General features: G+C 46.3%; 1 protein-coding gene across 1 annotated transcript in view; it reads right to left on the bottom strand.

The window, feature by feature from the left end:
* Positions 1-1,049: 1,049 nt before the first annotated feature.
* Positions 1,050-6,420, bottom strand: part of PTGES3L (prostaglandin E synthase 3 like) — a 57,353-nt gene continuing 51,982 nt past the window's right edge. Inside the window, exon 8 of the mRNA XM_077252065.1 lies at positions 1,050-1,527. The gene's annotated coding sequence lies outside the window, so the exon portion shown is untranslated. The remainder of the gene's footprint in view (positions 1,528-6,420) is intronic.

Genomic DNA, 6,420 nt, shown 5'->3' with positions numbered 1-6,420 from the left:
ACAGCAGAGCTTGTAGATGACCACCGGAGATAACTCTCCAGCGATCACCTGCACTCTAGCTCTTGTGGTCAGCTGACCATGAGAACTAGCCTGGGGTGATCGGAGATAACCCCCGGTCACATGCACGGCAGTTCTCGTGGTAAGCTAAGTTATCGCGAGAACTGCAGTGGACATGGACTTCCAACGGTGTGACAGGTAAGACCTTATTTAAATTAGTAGACATGCGTAGTAAGCGGTGTTTTTGCAGTTATTACGCATGTGACTAATTGTTAGATAGTCTATGGGAAACTTACGCTGCGGGGACGGAGTGTCTCCGCATTGTAAATAGACATGCTGCGGTCGGGAAAGACACGCCACATGTTCGGATACGCAGGTCTGCCGCCTGCGTCTCCGAACGCATAGTGGAGATGGGATTTCATGAAATTCCCTCCACTCTGCTGTAAGAACTGGATACTGCGGGTTGACCGTGGAAACACAGCCTTAGAAATTTTAAGGCTCCACTGTATCCCTCTGATAGTAAAGCCAGAATTGAGCCCTTCTTTTCCTCACTCAAGACTTTTCTTTTCAACTCCTTTGGCATGGTTAAAAGTTATTTTTTTTATTCCTATTACTTTTGGGATATTACTAGCACTGGTTTTGCCATCCAGCTTGTCCTATTGCAAGAGGATTGTGAACACCACAGCAGGGTTTTTTATACTTTCCTTCGTTAAATAAGATTTGGTTCAGGTGATCACCTAATCAGAAGCACATTATGTAGAATGAGGTGTACTCTGGTTGGAATTCAACTGACACTGGAATGGAATAGCGGTCAGACATGTAGAGAAGATGATTTTTATAAAACTGTGCAGTGGTCTCTTAATTTTTGCCAGAGCTGTACAGGGTGTTGCAAAAGTAGGTGGACAGTATGTGTAATAGGGTTAAGAAGGTGGAGATTTATCAAACATGGTGTAAAGTGAAACTGACTCAGTTGCCCTTAGCAACCAATCAGATACCACTTTTCATTCTTCACAGACTCTTTGGCAAATGAAAGGTGGAATCTGATTGGTTGCTAAGGGCAACTGAGTCAGTTTCACAGATCCAGTTTTCACAGATAAATCCCCCCCAAATCTGTTTTTTCTTTTCAGATAATACAGATAACCCATAATGGCAAATAATTTAAATACAGATCAAAGAAAATAGATTTTAAAAGAGTACTGGAAATCTCAAAATGCTGAAACAGAGCAAATTGGGTTGAAACATTTGGACTCAAACCCCAGAGACAAAACATTTACCGCATTCGTGACAAATTCGATGCCACTGGCTCAATCCTTAATGCTCCAAAAACTGGTCGACCCAAAACAGCCTGTACATAAAAAAACAACTTGTTGCTGAAACATTTGTTCAGAGTCCAAAAAGTCCACCAGAAGAGTCTCTTTAGAACTGGGAATTTCACGAGCTTCCATCATGCGAATCCTGAAATCTATTGGGTGGAAAGCTTATCGTCCACGTCTAATTCATGGTTTATTGGAGGATGATCCAGACAGGCGGCTGCAATTTAGTGAGATTATGCTTAACGAAATTGAAGAAAATTCAGTAATTTTAGATAACATTATGTGGAGTGATGAAGCTTCTTTCAAATTATCTGGACATATTAACAGACATAATTGTATTTACTGGTATAATGAGAACATGCATTTAACATTAGAGCAACAACTAAATGAGCTTGGTGTCAATGTTTGGGGTGGTATTTCAAGATTTGGTGTTTTTGGACCATTTTTTTTATGGAACAGTCACAGGAGATACTGTAAGTATCTCGAAATTCTAATGAATCAAGTTGTTCCCCAGTTACAGCAACAGCCTAATTCAAATGACCTTTATTTCCAACAAGATGGGGCCCCTCCACATCATTCAGGAGTAGTCTATAAGTATCTTGATGAAACATTTCCTAATAAATGAATTGGCCGGCACGTTCACCAGACTTGACCCCAATGGATTTTTTCTTTTGGGGAGTACTCAAGGACAAAGTTTATAGTCGAAAACCAAAAAGTGTCAGTGATTTGAAAAAATACATAAGAGATGCATTTCAAGAAATTAATACCAAAGGAGACTTGTGCAAAAATGTTTGTCGAAGCATAAGAGGCAGACTTCAAAGCTGTGCCAATTGTGATGGAAAACAGTTTGAGCACCTCCGCTGATAAAATTTAAGGTCTTTTGTATTATTGTTCAGAATAAAATGTAATTGTCAATGTTATGCTTGTGTTAGTAAATATAATTCTATATATAAATAAAAATAAATGGTATTATTTTCTGTCCTCCTACTTTTGGTCCAACTACTTTTGGACCACCCTGTATATATACAGGGTGGGCCATGTATATGTCACGGGAGTACTGGGTAGACTAAGGCTGGTTACCCGGGCCCCTGCGATATCTCTCAGGCTAGGGAAACCCTGTCTAACCCTTTCCCAGAAGTTACACTAAAGGTGTGCATGTCTGGGCCGCCAGGCTTGACCCTGTCTCCTGTTTCAGCCCTAAGCTGAAACTACCACCCGCCACCCAGTGAAGAGACCACACACCAATCCCCACAGAAAGCACAGACAGGGAAAACTGAAAAACGCACCACGCCGCAGACACACAGGAATACACTATAATGTGCACAGGGCAAAACAAATACAAATATAGGAAGGAGGAATATGACAAAGGATAATACACCACCAGATACGATATTCCTACAACAAGACCACCACTCCAGACCGGAATCGCTAGGCACAAAGCACAAGCTATAATCGGCGACACCCAAAGTCCAGCACGACTATTTAAAGGCCGTGGGCGTGACCCAGCCTCCAACCAAATTACCAGCTAGATTAACCCCGAGCAAGCTGGATAAAGTCTAGCCGACGCCACTGAGCGTGTAGTGGACGTATGTGGAATTACCGCTGTCTGTCGGACGCCCTAGTGTGAACAACGTCCGACATGACAGTACCCCGCCTTCTACGAGGGACCCCAGGGCCCTCACGACTTATAGGACCCGGCTTGTCCGGATGGCGGCGGTGAAACATACTGACCAGCCGGTCCGCATGTATGTCCGAGGCTGGTACCCAGGACCTCTCTTCCGGCCCATAACCACGCCAATGTACCAGGTACTGTAATGTGCGGCACACTACTCGAGAGTCAACCACCTTGGAGACTTCAAACTCCAAATTGCCATCCACCAAAACTGGAGGTGGCATAGGCGCCGTGTCCACAGAACCCACCACCTTTTTTAATAAAGATCTGTGGGACACGTTGTGTATTTTATATACCGCAGGGAGCGCCAAACGGTAGGCTACAGGGTTAATGATGGCGGCAACCCTAAATGGACCAATAAACCTTGGACCCAATTTCAAGGATGGAATCTTGAGTTTTATGTTTTTTGTGGACAACCACACCCAGTCACCCACACTCAGGTCCAGACCTGTCACACATTTACTGTCAGCCACTCGTTTGTACCTTGCACCTACGTTTAGCAAGCGCTGTTTCACTCTCCTCCACACGGATGCCAGTTGTGCTCCTAACTGGTCCTCCTCCGGGACGCCAGTAGAACCCCCTGACACAGAGTACAAAACTGAGGATGGAGCCCGTAAACACAAAAAAACGGGGACTCCCCAGACGATTCCTGACGGTGATTATTTATAGCAAACTCAGCCAAAGGAAGGAACGTCGACCACTCCTCCTGATTGTCAGAAACAAAACAGCGTAAGTACTGCTCCAAATTCTGGTTCATACGCTCGGTCTGACCATTTGACTGAGGATGAAACGCAGAAGAATGCGACAACTTGATCCCCAGCCGTGAGCAAAAAGCTTTCCAAAATTTTGCCACAAACTGAGTACCCCTATCAGACACGATGTCAGATGGGACCCCGTGAAGTCTGACCACCTCCTGCACAAATACCTGAGCCAGAGTCTTAGCGTTAGGCAACGAAGGCAAGGACACAAAGTGCGACATCTTTGAGAACCGATCAACAACCACCAGAATGACCGTGTTCCCAGCAGAGGAGGGCAAATCTGTGATAAAATCCATGGAAATCTCCGTCCATGGCCTACTGGGTACCCCGAGAGGATGTAGTGTGCCAGCAGGATGGGAGCGGGACGTCTTAGCCCTAGCGCACGTGGTATATGCTGATACGTATGAGACCATGTCCTGTCGGATTTTGGGCCACCAAAACCGACGTGACACCAACTCCAAGGTACCCCTAACCCCTGGATGGCTAGCCAGGACAGCATCATGATGCTCACCCGACACCTTTAGGCGAAGATGGAGTGGTACAAACGATTTATTAATGGGAAGCTCTGGTGGTACCTCCTCCTGAGCCTCGGCAATCTCAGCCTCAACTTCGGTCGTGAGAGCCGAGACCTCTACACCCTTTTGGAGGATGAGTACCGGATCTTCCCAAGGTTCTCCCCCCGGAAAACACCTGGACAAAGCATCCGCCTTAGTGTTCTTAGACTCAGGTCGGTACGTAACAGAAAAGTTGAACCGCGTGAAAAACAATGCCCAGCGAGCCTGCCTGGGGGACAGACGCTTGGCTGACTCCAAATACAGCAGATTTTTATGGTCGGTGATAACTGTCACCTGATGGACCGACCCCTCTAAAAAGTGTCGCCATTCCTCAAAAGCCAACTTGATAGCCAACAACTCCCTGTTGCCGATATCGTAATTACGTTCGGCGGGCGACAGCTTCTTGGAAAAGTAGGCGCATGGACGCAACTCGCCCAAGGATGAGCCTTGTGACAGCACCGCCCCCACTCCAACCTCAGACTCATCGACTTCCACGGTAAATGGTTTTGATACGTCCGGTTGCACCAGAATGGGGGCCGAAGCAAAACTGTTCTTCAGAAATTCAAATGCGCGCACAGCCGCCTGAGGCCAGGCGGAGAAATTGGTACCCTTTTTCGTCATGTCAGTAAGCGGTTTAGCAATGGTAGAAAAATCCTTGATAAACTTTCTATAATAGTTGGAAAACCCAAAGAACCGCTGGAGTGCTTTTAGGTTATCAGGCCGTTCCCAATGCAGCACCGCTTGCACCTTAGCGGCGTCCATTTTAAACCCTGAAGCAGACACAATATAACCCAAGAAAGGCAACTCCTGAACCGAAAATACACATTTCTCAAGTTTAGCATAGAGCTTATTTTCCCTGAGTAGCTGTAACACCTGCCTCACATGCTCTAAATGAGTATCACGGTCGAATGAATAAATGAGAATGTCATCTAGGTACACAATAACGAATTTCCCCAGAACATGCGAGAATACATCATTTATGAAATGTTGAAAAACTGCAGGCGCGTTTGTCAACCCAAATGGCATCACATAATTTTCAAAATGACCCTCAGGAGCATTAAAAGCCGTCTTCCACTCATCACCTTGACGGACTCTTATGAGGTTGTACGCCCCCCTGAGGTCAAGCTTGGAAAACGACTTAGCACCAGCCACCTGGTTGAACAAATCAGGTATCAGTGGCATAGGGTATGGATCACGAACCGTAATCTGGTTTAACCTCCTGAAATCCAGACACTGGCGTAGTCCGCCATCCTTCTTTTTAATGAAGAAGAACCCCGCTGCCACCGGCGAGGATGAAGGCCTGATGTGCCTTTTGCTCAGACTCTCAGCAATGTAGTCTTTTAACGCTTGCCTCTCAGGACCAGAGATGTTGAACATCCTAGCTTTTGGCAATTTGGCCCCTGGTTTAAACCTAATAGTACAGTCATAGGGGCGATGTGGTGGCAATTGTGAGCAACCCTTCTCTGAGAACACATCCGCAAAATCCAGCAGTGACTCAGGAATGCTTGGAGTCACAGCGGACACACATGTAGCCAGGCAATTCTCCTGGCAAAATCCGCTCCACTGAATTGTGTCCTGAGTTTTCCAGTCAATAACCGGGTTGTGCATAGATAACCATGGAAAACCCAGAACCATTTGTGCAGGAAGATTACTGAGGAGCACCCTACATGTAACCTGCTCAGAATGTAGGACCCCAATGTGGAGTTTCACCTCAGCCACAAACTCAGTAATCTCCCCCTGTGGGAGAGGGGTAGCATTGATGGTGACCACCCGGATAGGATGAGGCAATTTTTCGACCGTGAACCCGGCCGTGCGCGCAAACTCCTCATCAATGAGATTAGTGGCCGAACCACTATCCACAAAAACAGTGATTGGCAGCTCTCTGCCAGCGACCATAACTCTGGCAGGGAGCATACATTGAGAGACCACCATGGAGGATATGCATAAGCTCAGATTGGCCTCCTCCACACCCTCTGAGCTTAGAAGTTTTCCGCCGTTGCGCTTTTCTTAGAAAACAGAGGACAAGCATTTACATAATGCCCCTTTTTACCACAGCAAAAACAGGCTCCCTGCTTCCTGAGAGAGGGGGCTTGCTGACGTGACACCCCTGCGATTTGCATAGGCTC

This window comes from Ranitomeya variabilis, chromosome 4 (genome assembly GCF_051348905.1).
Source record: "Ranitomeya variabilis isolate aRanVar5 chromosome 4, aRanVar5.hap1, whole genome shotgun sequence".
NCBI lineage: Eukaryota > Metazoa > Chordata > Amphibia > Anura > Dendrobatidae > Ranitomeya > Ranitomeya variabilis.
This window is presented reverse-complemented; position numbering and strand designations above follow the sequence as displayed.